This window comes from Muntiacus reevesi, chromosome 2 (assembly GCF_963930625.1).
Source record: "Muntiacus reevesi chromosome 2, mMunRee1.1, whole genome shotgun sequence".
Lineage (NCBI taxonomy): Eukaryota > Metazoa > Chordata > Mammalia > Artiodactyla > Cervidae > Muntiacus > Muntiacus reevesi.
The window spans coordinates 271,171,914-271,187,470 of NC_089250.1; the positions used below are offsets into that span (position 1 = coordinate 271,171,914).

General features: G+C 41.8%; 1 pseudogene; it reads right to left on the reverse strand.

Annotated features, from left to right (window-relative positions):
* Positions 1-7,235: 7,235 nt before the first annotated feature.
* On the reverse strand, positions 7,236-9,935 carry LOC136157594 (zinc finger protein 678-like; annotated as a pseudogene).
* Between the last annotated feature and the right edge of the window lie 5,622 nt (positions 9,936-15,557).

Sequence of the window (15,557 nt, forward strand, 5' to 3'; positions counted from 1 at the left end):
TACTAGCCTCTTGGTCCAGGAAAACATTCCCTCTTGTTGCCTTTTTTCACATCTAAAGTTACACTGTTATCATCATCGATCTCATAGGGAACCATGTATTATTTTATCAGAGGCCTCAGTCACGCATTTGGCAGTGTAAGAAACAGCAATTTTGTAAAACAGGTGAAATACAAGAACACAGCCAGCAGTATTAGTAAAGTCACAAGACTTAAGAGCTTCCATTAGATGTAGCCCAGTATATCTCAGGTCATCTGACTCAGTCTATTCTGTATGAATCTTTATCTTTCAGGGAAATTATACATTGGCACCACCATCTATAAAGCACATAGCCCAGTTTTCTAGTGTTACTAGACTGATTATCTTTAGTATGATTTAATTGTTTTCAACACAGAGGAGACTTTAAACCTAAATTACCATAGCCTAGTGTTATCTATATAGATCTATCTCATAATTGTGGGACATTTCTTATTCCTTTGCTGAAACTTTTCTTGTTGCTCTGATTGAGCTTGAGTAATAGAAAAAGGCTCAGATTTATGCCAGAATCAGAGTAGGCATTATTAATTGGCCCAGTGAGGGGATCTCGTCTGGCAGTATCACAGTGACCTGACTATGACTATAATTTTTTTAAAGTAAATTTCCTCAGGGCCAAACAGTTAGAGTCTTGTAGTAGAGAAATTTACCAAGGTAACCCAGAACTAGATACAGGTAATTGGACACAAACCCAACAGTTGGATTGATTTCTAAAACTAGCATAGGATCGGGCCTATGATAGAAAAGCATTTGACTTATATGCAAAGGTCTAAGAAGTCAAGAAAACATAAATGATCATATGAATCAGGTCCAGCATCTTGGACAAGCTGTCTACCTCTGATGTTGTTGTCTTCTCATCCTGGTGTACTGTAGTTTCTCCTGTTTGAGCATCATTTTAAGGTGAGATCAGGTTGGCTGTCTTCTCTATAGACCAATCCAGTGTAGGGGACTTTGGAAATGGGAATTAATCTAAGAGTTAATTTCCCTTCAGTTTCATTGTGCATGAGCTAGTAAAGAGTACCTGATAAAAAGTCCTTCCATCCAGCTTGGAGACAGTCCCTTAAATTATGTCTTTTTCTAGTCCTGGTTGCAGGTCATGGGGCATCTGATCTTCATCCAAAGATAGATTACTGAGATAAGCTTCAGAAGCAAACTTAGAGTGTTCTTTAAGAATTCAATTAAATTTTGCATTAATATCACATAACAGCAAAGAACTATCTAAGAAATGAGTCTTACTACATGCAGACCTCCATTAACAAATTGTGATTTAACATTTTTTGAAATATCTTTTTCTCCCTAAAGTTACCCTCATTTTTATCAAATACAACCAAATTAAGGCTAGTTTGCTTGCAAAATAAGTCTGTTCTCACTAATTTTGGTCTGATCATTTATATAACCATAATTGATTATAGAATTTTTATTTTGCTGAAACACTTATAGAATCTCAGACTGAACTTTTAATATAAAACAGGGCTGGGAAAGTCACACCAAAGTCTTATCACAGATCTTGTCTAACAAATCTAGGTGAACTCTTCCCTTTTTAAGGTCTCAAAAGTTCTTTGAGATTTTTGTACCTGTTATGAGATAACCTTCCTAGCTCATTTGATAAACTTACTGGAAACCTAAGAGTTTCAAATTTCTGGAGGAGTCAGATAGAAAGAAAATATACTTGCCTTGTTTATAACGTGTAATTTTACCAAATTATTTTCATAATTAGTTTGAGAGGAAGATTTTCGCTACTTCTAGAAAACACAACATTTAAACCTGTAATTTTTCAGATAGAAACCATAAAAATTATAAGCATATGCGCTGGTTCATTCAGTCCTTTGTCAACTTTTGTGAAGTCATCAGGTTTCTCATTAGAACACCAAGATGTATCAAAATGTTAAGAATTCCATATAATTTCTAGGATATCTGTATTAGTAATTTTACCATACATTATAACATGAGCAGATTTATTACTCATTTGATAATCTTTTTCATGTAATTTAACCAACCAAATAAACACAGTTTAATATCTCTCTTTGGGATGTTTCAGGGGCACTCTGAAGCACCCCAGAGTTAGCTAGAGGTCAAAGGAACTTCAAAAGAATTTGATTTAGGAAGTTTTATCAAAAAGATCAATTAAAAGCATTTAGAACATTTGCTCAGATTTAGTCAATGTTGATGGGTGTATCACTTAGCTTGTTGACATGTCACAATGGGCGTAAATACCAAGGCTCAAGGTCTAGTGAAAGTCAGCTCCGCTATCTTGGACCTAATTGGCTCTAACCAGCTTTCTTATGACTGTGTGGTTCCTCTAACAAAATCCATTTATCTAACTAATTGTAATTCAAATTTATAAAATCCTGATCATGCATAACTCTTTTTAGTATTTTTTCATACCCCCCCCTTTTTTTTTTACTGAAAGCACACTTCTTGCTTTCCTTTAGCAACCAAGAGCTAGCTTTTATATTAGCATTTTATAGATTGGTGAGCATAAACATCAGTGAAATTTCTAAAACCCTTGATTTCTTAAAACATTTTAGGATGCCATCAAAGATTATTCATTTATAGTCCAAAATCTCTTTAGTTTTTCGGTAAAAGGAAATCAGTGTTTAGTAGTAAATGTTTCAAAATCTTATTTCATTTGGAAATGACCTAATTATTTAATAAACTTCCAATACTTAGTTTAGCACAACCATTGGAAATTCAAGTTACGACAATCTGGGGAGACTATTGTAGACAGATATTCTTAAAGAATACTTATTCTTAATAGAGTTTATATACAAACTCATACCTCGTTTACATTTTTTAGAAGTTTTTATCACTCAAGGTAATTTCCTTGCTGATAAACTTGTAACAGGTATAATATTTAACTTATATTAAACCTAGGTACAATGAAAATATTCTACCTGATGTTAATTTCTCTAAGACATGTCTATGTTAGATAGGTCAACAAACAAACATTAATATCAGGTATTTAATACTGAATATTTCCCAGTTCACCTGAACTATGAATTTATTGTTTAATTTAGAATTATTTTATTTGTAAGCACTTACCTTTTCTTAGAGCCAATTAAATATAGCTCATTTACAAATTAACATAAAAAATATTACCCAGAGAAAAAGACATACCAAGACATATTTAGACAGACAGAGTGCAAAATCTAGCTTCATTTTCTAAGTTTGTTCATGAATTAGATATTACAATATAAAATTTAAATAAATAACATTTTTTAAAAATAAATAACATTTTTAAAGGCTTTTTTCCTTTTTCTCTCAGTCTCAGGAGTTAGAGATGGTCTAGATAACTGCTCCTGAGAGCCCTGGTCTCAAGGCACAGGGAAAGAAAATCAAGTTCTAGCAAAATGATGGCAAGTCTAAATGGTGGCCAGACAAAGCAAAATGGCCGTCACAAATCACAACACAGAACAGAGTTAAATCACACACATATAAACCTGGCAGTCCTCATCAGACACCCCTTAAATACAAGAATACAGTCTCTCAGAAAACCTTCTATACAGGCACAAAACTTTAGATGTCTTCAAAGATTTCACAAGGAGGAAAGGAAGCCAGGTTGAAAGAAGAAGGAGGAGGAGGCGAGAAAGGGGGGCAAAAGGCGTGGCCAAACAGACGTCTCCTGCCACCTGCAGACACCCAGGTGTTACAGAACTTTTCCCTGGGCTTCCAGAAAATGGAGGACTAGAACTCGGCCCTACCAGAAACCAGACCAGAAAATTCGAGTTCTCTGCCAAAAGGAGGTGATCAGTCTCCAATCCTCAGCTCAAGCTGAGGCCCATCGACCAGATTCCTGCATCCAGGACCAGGGGACTTGATAAATGGGAAGGATAGGAAGGGCTAAGGAAAGGAAAGAGAGAGGGAAGGGGAGAGAGGTCAATAAAGTCTCTTGTTCTTTACCGGTTGGGGCACTCTGGCCAGTTCTCCACGTCAGGAGGAGACCAGGGACAAAAGGGTCCCAGTTGCGGCTGCTGGGTCTGGTCCATTGGCAAGCAAGCTGGCCCCTGAGTACCCCAAGCAGTCAGGATGTCAGTTGCAGCGAAGAAGAGTGCCCACCAGAGTCGCCATTGGCTGCAGGAAGGGGGAACACTTCCAGGGCACGAAACTGGGCTCTAGTCTAACACTCAGAAATGAACTGTCTGAGGAGACACATGTGCTGACAAAGCAAGAGATTTTTGGGGGAAAGGTCACCTGGGTGGAGAGCAGGAGGGTAAGGGAAACCAGGAGAACTGCTCTGCCGCGTGGCTCCCAGTCCTGGGTTTTATGGTGATGGGATTAGTTTCTGGGTGGTCTTGGGCCAATCATTCTAATTCAGAGGCTTTCCTGGTGGCCCACGCATCGCTCAGCCAAGATGGATGCTAGCAAAAGGGATTTTGGGAAGTGGACGGACACGCGGTGTCTCCTTTTAACCTTTCCCCAACTCTTCCAGCTGGGGTGGCTTATTAGTTCCGTATTACTTATCAGGATCTCCTGTCACAAAACAGCTCTTGCAAAAGGTTACTATGGTGCCTGGCCAGGGTGACTGGATTCAATAAGTGTGCTTCCCCTGACAAAACCAGGGGCAGCAGGAGCTGGCGTGCTGCAGTCCACGGCGACTGAGCCACTGAACTGAACTGAACTGAGCAGGACACTCTAGGATCATAGTGTGTATGGGCGGATCCAAATGCCTCTGAAAACGAAGCCCTAAATGCTCTCTGATAACCAACCAAGGAAGTAATGATCGGTGTTCTCATAAGTTACATCACACATGAGTTAACACCTGAGAATGTTGTTGCTCTACTTCTTGTGTGTGTTTTTCTAGCTTTTATGAATCAACTGCTACAGTTCATTCTCTGCTCCATTTAGAGAGCTCTATTTTCCCACATCTTTAAAGTATAATGACCAAGGAAAAATTGAAAATAGAACCATATTCATGTTTCTCATATTATGTATTCTAAAAAATATTCAGTCTGCATTCACCAGTACTAACTTTGTACAAGATTTAGTTTCACAGCAGAAGTGAGAATAAAGTATAGACATTGCCCATATACCTCTTGTTCCCACGTGTGGACAATCTCCCTACTTAACTTTCCCCACCAGAGCGAGCATTTGTTACCACTGCTGAATCTACATGGGCAGTAAATAGATCAACTCTCTAGTTTGCCCCTGTGTTCCTCTTTTAGGAATGTGCACTCCATACCTCTAGATAAGTGTTTAATAACATGTGTTCATCATGACAGTTTAACACAAATTATTTCATGGTCCTGAAAGTTCTCTAGACTTAGTATATTCAAAGTCCCTCCTTTGAAACCCACAGTAATCATGGAGCTTTTTAATCTCTTCTTTATTTCTCACTAGATTCCCAGGTGACTGAGGGGTAAGGACTGGACTCTGCCTGCTGATGCAGGATATCCACGTGATGCAGGTTCAATCCTTGGGTTAGGAAGATCCCCTGGAGGAAGAGATGGCAACCCACTCCAGTATCCTTTCCTGGGAAATCTATGGACAGATGTGATCCGGGCAGGATACAGCCCCTGGGACCACAAATATTCAGACACAACTGAGCACACATAAGAACATTAACCACACCAAATACTTTGGCCATCTGATATGAAGAACTGACTCATTTGAAGAGACCATGACGCTGGGAAAGATTGAAAGGGGGAGAAGGGGATGACAGAGGATAAGGTGCTTGGATGGTATCACTGACTCAATGGACGTGCGTTTGAGCAAGCTCCAGGAGTTGGTGATGGACAGGAGACCTGGCGTGGAGCACTCCATGGGGTCGCAGAGTCAGATACGACTGAGCAAACTAACTGAACCGATGGTGAAAATAGGGAGCTGGTGGGAAGCTGCTGTTTACCACAGGGCGCTCAGCTTGGTGCTCTGTGCTGAGCAGAGGGGCGAAACGGAGACCACGGGAGGGAGGGCCAAGAGGGAGAAGATTTATGTATACTCACGGCTGATTGATGACGTCACAGAGCACAAACCAGCACCACATTGTAAAGCAATTATGTTCCAATAAATAAATAAATAAATGTCTCAAAAGGAAAAAAGCTAAGCAGACTGGTCACCGGCGGTGGGAACCCGTCTGACCCTGTGGGGACAAGGGCCGCACCCCCGGCCCAGGAATCCCCCACGTGCTGTGGGGAGACTGAGCCTGTGCCCCATAGCTGCTGAGGCCGGGCGGGCAGCTTGCTCTTTCCATGGGCAGGAGGCAAAGAAAGATGCTCACCAGCGCTGAACAATAAGGAATGCAGAGCAAAGCTACAGGGATGCATCACCGCAGGCCAGTCAGAACAATGAGCAAAAAGCCCACTAATAATATCATAAACGCTGAAGGGGCTTGGAGATCAGGGAACCTCCTACATGCCTGGAGGGAATGTAAGCTGGTGCAGTCACGTGGCTGGGCCGTGTGGAAGTTCCTTAAAAAACATAACCTCCTGATATTTAAGGAAATGAATTCCATGAAAAGTAGACAAAACAGATTAATCAACAAATTGACAAGTTTTATACTTTTTAGTAAATCATCTCCAATTTTGAAATGACCAGTTTTCATTTAGCATTTCTAAATTCTCTAAGTTAAATGTGTAAGAATACACATACGCTCAAATATTCCTTCTTGGTTTTCTCACTGCTAACATGTATACCTCCAGATATTTATATCTTGTATTCAATGTGTGTTATATAAATTATATTATGTATGTATCTTCAGATATTTATATATTGCATTCAAAGTATGCCAAAGCCATGATAAAATAGTTCCTTTAAGCCTTACAAGACACATGTGCTAAGAATGATACAGGGTAAGATTTTATAAATCTTGGCTCAGAATTTTCCCATCATGGCTTCTGATTATTCTTTTTGTGACTTTGTTAAACTTACATTTGCTTAAATGAGCCCCTGAAAAGTTTAAGCTAACAGCAGAACAAAGCACAATTGCAGAAGGTGAGTTTATGACTATGAGTTTAGGTCCTCAGAAAATTCACAGTAAGCCTTGAAGGCTACTGAGGAAGATCAAGGCTACAACCAGGCAGAGAAAATTCCACTACTTGGGGTTCAGACCTGACCCTGGGTGAACTGCTATGGGTCCCACAGGCTGAGTGTGGAGGGATCCATTCAAAAAAAGACGAGCAGGATTCTGATGAGCTCAGAGGGTATCACTGAAGGGGAGCCTGTGCAGTAGACCCTGGGCTTCAGCAAGACTGCTGGTCCCAAGGAAGGGGTCATCTAGTACAGGTGCTCACAGGACTGACTGGTGTGAATTCAAGGACCTGCAGGCTGCCTGCTCCCCAGACAGACGCTGAGGCAGCAACAGCATGGAGCCGTTCAGGGGAGCTCTCAACAGTACTCTCTATGATCCTTCTTATTAGAACCACCACGATGTCCAAGTAGATAAAAATCGGAGAGGAGGGGGAGGGGCGGGAGGGCGAGTCTGGGGGAAAAAAATCGGAGAGGAGATACAATGTAGAAATGGTAGGAAATATATAAAGTTATGAGAGGTTTAATGGCAGTAAGGAACTAATTCCTACAGATGCCATCCCCCTGTGCTACAAATAGTTTATCATTACGTTAAATTTCCTGCAACCTTAAATAGGTGGGAGAGGTTAATGCTGGTGGTGCGTTAACCCTTCATTCATTCCACATCAATTGTAACACTGAAAAACCATTCACTTTTATTCAATAAGGTACATTAATTTGACACAGATGGAATAAAACCTTTTACAATTGTTCTTTGGTCCTTGATTAAAATACACATTACAAGCTTCTAAAAACTTTCCTGTTTCTCTGATGAAATGATCTGAGAATATGATTTACATGGTTTACAAAATGGAGGCTAATTTAGTAAACATGGATGGACATTAATTATGTTAATATGACATTTCCAGAAAGTTTTCTATATTTACATCAGATAGAAGAGAAGGTGTACTTACTTCAAGCCTGCCAGATAATATGCATGATTTCTCTATGTTGCTGTTATAAAAATACCTTAGATTTTCATGAACTATTCTTGTTTTATGCTTAAAGAGCAACTGACATAATTATTGAAAACTTAGAGCAAACTTTTGTCCTACTTTGAATTATTCCCTGAACACTTATATCATGGTGACCACAGAGGTGTTTCACACAGTGACAAATACATCCATTCAGAGGTTTAGTGTGTATATAACATGACTGTGTTCTTAATCTTATAAATTGGAGAATAAATATAAATGATTCCCACTTCACATAGAAGGGCTTCTCTTACCATTGGGGTACAACCATCAAAAACACAAGTTCATATAAACAGTAGTAACAAATCACAGCATGTAGTAATTTGAGAGTTGAAATACATTCGTTTTGGTTCCTTAATAATCTCAAATAATGTTAACATAAACAAGGATACATTAATAATAATTGTACCTCTGCAAATATCCACCCCTTCATCTTGTGATCCATACTAACATATCAATTTTGCATGTTTTACTTATGGAATACTTGCTACAGAATTTTGCTTCGGGTAATTCAACAAAAGTGGTAGGAATGAAATGCTTTCTAGTATGAATACTCTGGTATTGAGTTACTTTTGATGTTTGATTAAGCACTTATCACATTTTTTAAATTTAATTCATGTATCTTTCCAAAGAAAACACTCGTTTTTTCAAAATTGTATATTAAGGACCAAACTTTTTATCACTGATTCATTTCCAGGGTTTCTCTGCAGTATGAATTCTCTGATTGTGAGGGAGGCTGTGAGGAAATCCTTTGCCACATTCCTTACATTTCTAACATTTCTCTGCAGCATGAAATCTCTGATGTCCAGAAAGACTTGAACTCTGGGAAAAGGCTTTGCCACATGCTGTACATTTATAAATTCTCTCCCCAGTGTGGATTCGCTGATGTACATTTAAAGCTGAACGCTGCTTAAAAGACTTGCCACATTCTGTACATTTATAAGGTCTTTCCCCGGAATGGATTCGCTGATGTTGAGTTAAAGTTGAACTCTGCTTAAAATCCATGCCACATGCTGTACATTTATAAGGCCTCTCCCAAGAATGGATTCGCTGATGTTGAATAAGATAATAATAACGGATAAACGCTTTGCCACATTCTGTACATTTATAAGGTTTTTCCCCGGAATGGATTCGCTGATGTTGAGTTAAATTTGAACTCTGCTTAAAAGCCTTGCCACATACTGTACATTCATAAGGTCTCTCCCCAGTATGGATTCGCTTATGTCGGGAAAGAAAATAATAACGGATAAAGGCTTTGCCACATGCTGTACATTTATAAGGTCGCTCCCCAGTATGGATTCTGTGATGTTCAGTTAAAGCTGAACGCTGCTTAAAAGCCTTGCCACATGCTGTACATTTATAAGGTCTCTCCCCAGTATGGATTCGCTGATGTCCAGTTAAAGCTGAACGCTGCTTAAAAGCCTTGCCACATGCTGTACATTTATAAGGTCTTTCCCCGGAATGGATTCGCTGATGTTGAGTTAAAGTTGAATTCTGCTTAAAAGCCTTGCCACATTCTGTACATTCATAAGGTCTCTCCCCATTATGTATTTGCTGATGTTGAGTTAAAGTTGAACACTTCTTAAAAGCCTTGCCACATGATGTACATTTAAAAGGTCTCTCCCTAGTATGAATTTGCTGATGTTGAGTAACACATGAAGAGCAGATAAAGATTTTGTCACATTCTGTACATTTGTATGGTTTCTCCCCAGCATGGATTCCCAGATGTTCAGTTAAAGATGAACTCTGATTAAAGGCTTTGCCACATGCTGCACATTTGAAATGCTTCCTTCCTGTATGAACTTTCCTATGTCTACTTCGATTGCAATGTTTCCGGTTACTCTGAATTCTCTGCTGTTGAATAAGTTTTGAAGACTGGTTAACAACTTTACCATAATCATAACAATTATAGGTCTTCTCTCCAATATCCATACTCTTACAAGTTTTAATAGTAAGATTTGAGCTTTGATAAAGTATATTCCTACACTTTTGATGTTTAGAATTGTTGTCTGAAAATTGATGTCCCTGTTGTTTCACAAGATATGAGTCTTGGTCAACATTATAGCCAGTTTCATTGCATGAAGAGCTTCTCATTCCATCACGTATACTCTTGTAATTATTGGGGGTAGAGCTCATGCTTAAGGCATTGCTCATTTTGTTACACTTGGAAAGTTGTTCCACACTAATTATACCTCCATATGAATTGAACAATGATGGTTGAATAAGGTCTCTCCCATTATTATCAACATTCCAGATTTTGGAACAAGGAGAAAAGAGTTGTTGGTTGGAGAACAAGAAACCCTTGTTAAAGGATCCCTCAAATTGATTGTATTGGGAACTTTTCCCCTCATGTTTAAGTTTCTGGTTTCCAGACATGTTTGAATGTATATTTAATAGACACCTATGCTCAGAGTATAGGTTTGAATGAGTATCTCCAGTAGAGACTAGATGACTTTCCCGATTTTCCACATTTCCCTTCAGAGAACATGTATCTATCAAGAGATGCTGTGGATCTTTGCTGACAAATATACACTTAACTGCAGATGGTGATGACTGAAACTGGTCATCTGAAATTGGTTTTGCCTTATTTGATTCACATCCTTGATTTCTTTTGGCGGTAATGTTTACTTTATGGGAAACTGAACCAACTTGGTTGTGTCCATCATAACATGCTCTCCGCTCTTTATATGCCCTCATAGATTCCCAGTCATTGATTAAATGTAAATTTCTAAGGTGATATCTTTCATATATTCCTAGCTTTACTGTTGGGAGTAAATCTTCTAAACCTGGCTTCTGGGTCCTGAAACCCTGGGTGTCATGAGAAGACACAGCTGAAAGATACCAAATAATAAGTTATTCTACTTACTATTCTTGGGGAATATAGTTTATAATATACATAAAATTGGCATACACTTGGCTAGATGAAGCCTAAAACCGAGATAGAAGGAGTCAAGATGGCAGAGGATTCGGAAGACGTGGAGTTCATCTCTTTCCACCAAAGCATCAAGAATACATCTTGAAGTGGAAAAATTCTCACAGAGCCCTGTGGAACATGGGCAGAGGAACTTGGACATCTGAAAGGACAAGAAAGATTCCTGCTGAGCCAGGTAGGACAAGAGAGTGATGGAGGAAAGGGAAGAGGAAAAGAAGCCGGATGGGACCCGCAAAACCCTGGGGCATCTGAAGAGAGGCGAGGTCTCCACATGCAGGGAAGCCCCTCACTGGGGGGAGCTCAGTTGGGACAGAAGGGGAGCCTCGTTCTCTGTGGGAAGAGAACACGGCAACCAGCATGAAGGACAGAGTGAGACCTGTACGAAGTGTACTGACCCCTGCCCTGCCCACCCAGCCTGAAAGGGTGTACTCCACTGCAGACAAGGGCTGGGTGCTGGAACGTGGGGTTTGGAGAGCAGACCCAGGCAGAGGACTGCGGTTGGCCGTGAGGAGACATCCTGAGTGGATGGGAAGGAGGGACGAGCTCTGCAAATGGGATGCTTGTGGAGGAAGCCTGAACCACCGGAGAAGCAGAGCGGTGCTGTTGAGTGATGCCCGAAGGGAAAAACCTCCTTGCAGCCTCTCTGCCCCTCTGCCTGTCCCTGCCTCTGCAGACACTAAGAATGGCTCCCACCTAGGTGGGTGATCTAACGATCCCCACAGCTGCTTCCACCTCCCCAGCCTCCTCCCTATCAGGATAGACTCCTGGGCTCCAGGGGCACATTCAGAACACACGCCTGTCGGCGGTCCCAATGTACAGGTGGTGCTGAAACCACAGCTGAGCACCAAGGCCTTGTCACTAAGAAAGAAAAGCTGAGATCTCTCCTTGCATCTGTACAAACCATGGTGTTATACCCAACAACTGGCTTGGTAAACTCAGCCCCAATAGAACATCTGGATGGAAATGAGGCTCTGGCAGTCAAGACCAGTCTGGCGTTACCAACTGTAGACATTGTAGACCCGCACATGAGGCATTTGGGCCAGGTCACAGTCTACATTGCCTCCAGAGCACCACAGCGGGTCCAACTCCACAATGAATGTACACCTGGGATACGACCACAGTGGATCTCTGCTGGTGATCTGGTGAAAACATCTGAGAGACACCAGGGTCAAGTGCCAGCATACCCATAGTTCAGGTGGGGCCAAGGTCAATGCCAACACAGGGTCACATGAGAGCTGGAAATGCACCTGAGAGATGACACGCAGAGCACTCTCCGAGGAGAACATCACAGAGGAGCAACACTCCGTTGCTTCCCTCCCAGTGGGTGTGATCCAGTCCCACTAGATCAGAAACACCACAAATCAGAGCAGAGCTCATTTCAGATCTGGGGCCTCTGCTCCACCAATCAGGAAGCAGATCCCGCCACAGACAGTGACAGCCACAGAGGAAAGGCGAAGCGTCCCTCAAGATTCGGGCAGGCTCTGGTCACAATAATAACAATCAACCCCCTCTCAAGGGCATAAGGGCACAAGTCTCTGGACCACCTCACCCACCACGGAGCAGACGCCAGAGCAAGAAGAACTAGGATCTGCATCCTGCAGAACAGAGACCACAAACACAGAACATTGGACAAGATGAGATGACAAAGGAGTATGGTGCAGAGAAGTCAAGTTAGAAACTTACAGGGACAATGAAGCGAGGAGAATTTGAGCAGTGTAATGAGCAAATTTTTCTTTAAGTAATCAAATTTACAAACAAAACGTTTTTACAAATGCTAATGCCTACTATTTATTTAACCCAATTACCACTCACGTTGTTATCTAAGCATGTTCTAATAGAGTCTAAAATAGTAAATGATATTGACCTAGAACTAATCAGAAATAGATGGTATTAATGATTAAGTCCTGGGATGTTTCACAACAAATAAGATAGATTTAATAAGGTAAGAGTTCTTAACAATTCAAATGAGAAGTGAGACTTGAAAAATATGGTGAGAACACAGGGAACTCTACTCAACGCTCTGTGGTGACCTAGATGGGAAGGAAATCTCCTCAAGAAGGGAAATGTGTATATGTACCTCTTAGTCTTTCTCTATAGCAAACCTCACATAACATTGTAAAATAGCATTATTGGAACAGAAAAATTTCTTCTTAAAGATTTCTCTATATAATCTATAAGCTTAATATGGAAGAACAATCAGAAAAAAGCGCTGTGGGAAATGTTCTAAACTCCGACGTCAATAATTTGTTTAAAAACTCTGTGAGTTAAATTAATATATTAAAGCATTTTAGCATTAATGAATTGGGACAACATACTTAATACATCTAATGTTAGTTCACAGAAAAAAAAGAAGCTGTAACATAAAATTCAGATTTGTATTTTCTCATTTTAGTGATTTGTCTTATGTGAAGAAGGAATTCATAGGGCCTGAACCCCATCTCAGGGCTGTCTGTGCTGATCGTGCTCAGCCACCTCTCCAGTGGACTCTGAACACTCTGCTTAGTGCCTGTTGGAAAGACAATGGAAGGATAAGACCCCCTCCAGACAGGGGAACCTTGAAGATCATATCCAGGTTCCTCATCACCTAAGAGAAAACAGACACTAATCACCCCTGTCTCCGGACACTATCTATCAGAATGTAAGCACAGGTTATCGGTTATTAACTGGTTGGAATGTAACTGTGGGCTTATTGATTATTAACTGTTTAAACACATAACACGTGGATGATGGGCTTATTGTGATTGTATTTACCGTCCCTTTGCAAGCATCAAGGGGTTGGGGTGGTGGCTTTGGACACGTCCACATGGGGTATAAAAGATTTTCACAAATGCTGGTCGGGGCCCTTGGCTAAGAGGAGACTGCCTTGGGCCCGCCAGTGTAATAAACTGCACTCCACTATCTGCATTGTCCTTCTGAGTGAGTGTGTTTCCCTGAAAGCGTGGCTATGACATTTGGTGCATTGGCCGGGAAGCTCCTCACTTTGAGGAGACAGGTCTCATTTGAGGCCACCCCGAGGCTTTGTAGCTTGAATATCCTAGAGGGGGGAAGGCGCCTCACCCCTCTGGAAGGATTCTGCTTTTCAATGCCAGGACCTTTACGTCAGCAGGTAGTGGACAGCAGCAGGGGTAAACTGAGGGCTCAGGTGAGGAGGAACGCACCCAGCAGGGTGGAAGAGGGGGCCTGATCACCCCCCTGGGAGGGACAAGAAGAAGCGGGGACCCACTGGAATAGGAGCCTGAAATAGGCAGGCGGCGATTTCTTGGTACACAGATAGGAGTGTGCTAGCGTTTAGGAAAGAAATTTGTGATGGTCATTTAGGAGGTTGTCCACCCCGTCTCGGAGAAAATTATTACCAAGTGATCGCCAGGGGATTTTTAGGATAGGAAACTGGTCCTTGTATGCTCGTATTCTGCCCTCCCACAGGAGGTGTCCTGTATGCTCTGAAATTCTTGACCCCCTCAGAATTGTTAGGCTAGAAGGAGGGGGATACAGAAGTGAGTATGAATTGGCTTTTCCGGAGATGGCCTGAGACTTGGGATATTTAACCCATCTGTGTTTTCATTCGCACCTGATCAAGCCCACCAAGGCAGAATGGACTTTAAGGGAGAAACAGCTTTGGACAATGTGATGTTCTGGTTCAGTATGCTGACCGGCAGGTTGCATGAGCGTCTGAAGGCAGAACCGGGTGGGCCAGAAGAGCACGAGGGAGCTAACTCAATTTTTCCCTGAGGTCTGGGTGGAAGACAACACCCCTCCTCCCAGGCTGGCTAAACATCATGCCCCAGGGATAATGGAACTCAAACCACGCACCATCCCGGTTAGAGAGTGCCAGTACCCGCTACGGATAGAGGCCTGAACCGGCATATTGCCCACATCAATAGATTGAAACAAGCAGGCATTCTACTAGAGTGCCAGTCGGCTTGGAATATGCCAATCCTGCCCCTCAACAGGGAAGGAGGACAGAACTATAGGCCTGTACAATATCTCAGGCTAGTCAACCAGGCTGCTGTGACGTTACACCTCACTGTTCCAAACCCCTATACCTTACTTAGACTCCTCTCACTGAGGACTAAAGTTTACACTTGCCTAGGTCTCAAGGATGCCTTCTTCTGCATAGGCCTCGCCCCAGCGTCACAGCCCATCTTTGCCTTTGAATGAAAAGATCCAGTGGAGTGCACCAAACAACAGCTCATCTGGACTACCCCACAAGGGTTTAAAAACTTCCCAGCCATCTTTGGGGAAGCCTTGGCTTCTGACCTGGACTCATTCCATCCGGAAGAGTATGGATGTTGGCTCCTACAATAAAGGGATGACCTGCTGCTGGCTGCCGAGACCGAGGAAAATGCTGGAAAGGGACAAAAGCACTGCTCCAGCTGTTGATGGAAGCAGGTCACCCGGTGTCGAAGAAGAAGGCACAGATCTACAAAGAGGAGGTAAGGTATCTGGGGTTTGTTTAAAGAAGGGCTCAAGGTTCCAGACCCTAATTTGGTCCTATATACTGATGGCACTAGCCTGATAAACAAGGACAATGGCTGTCAGCTTAGCCAAAGCGGAAGGGGCCATCACGACTGAAAAGGGATGGTGGGAATTGCCAAGTGGCAAATTATTGGTACTGGAGGAGC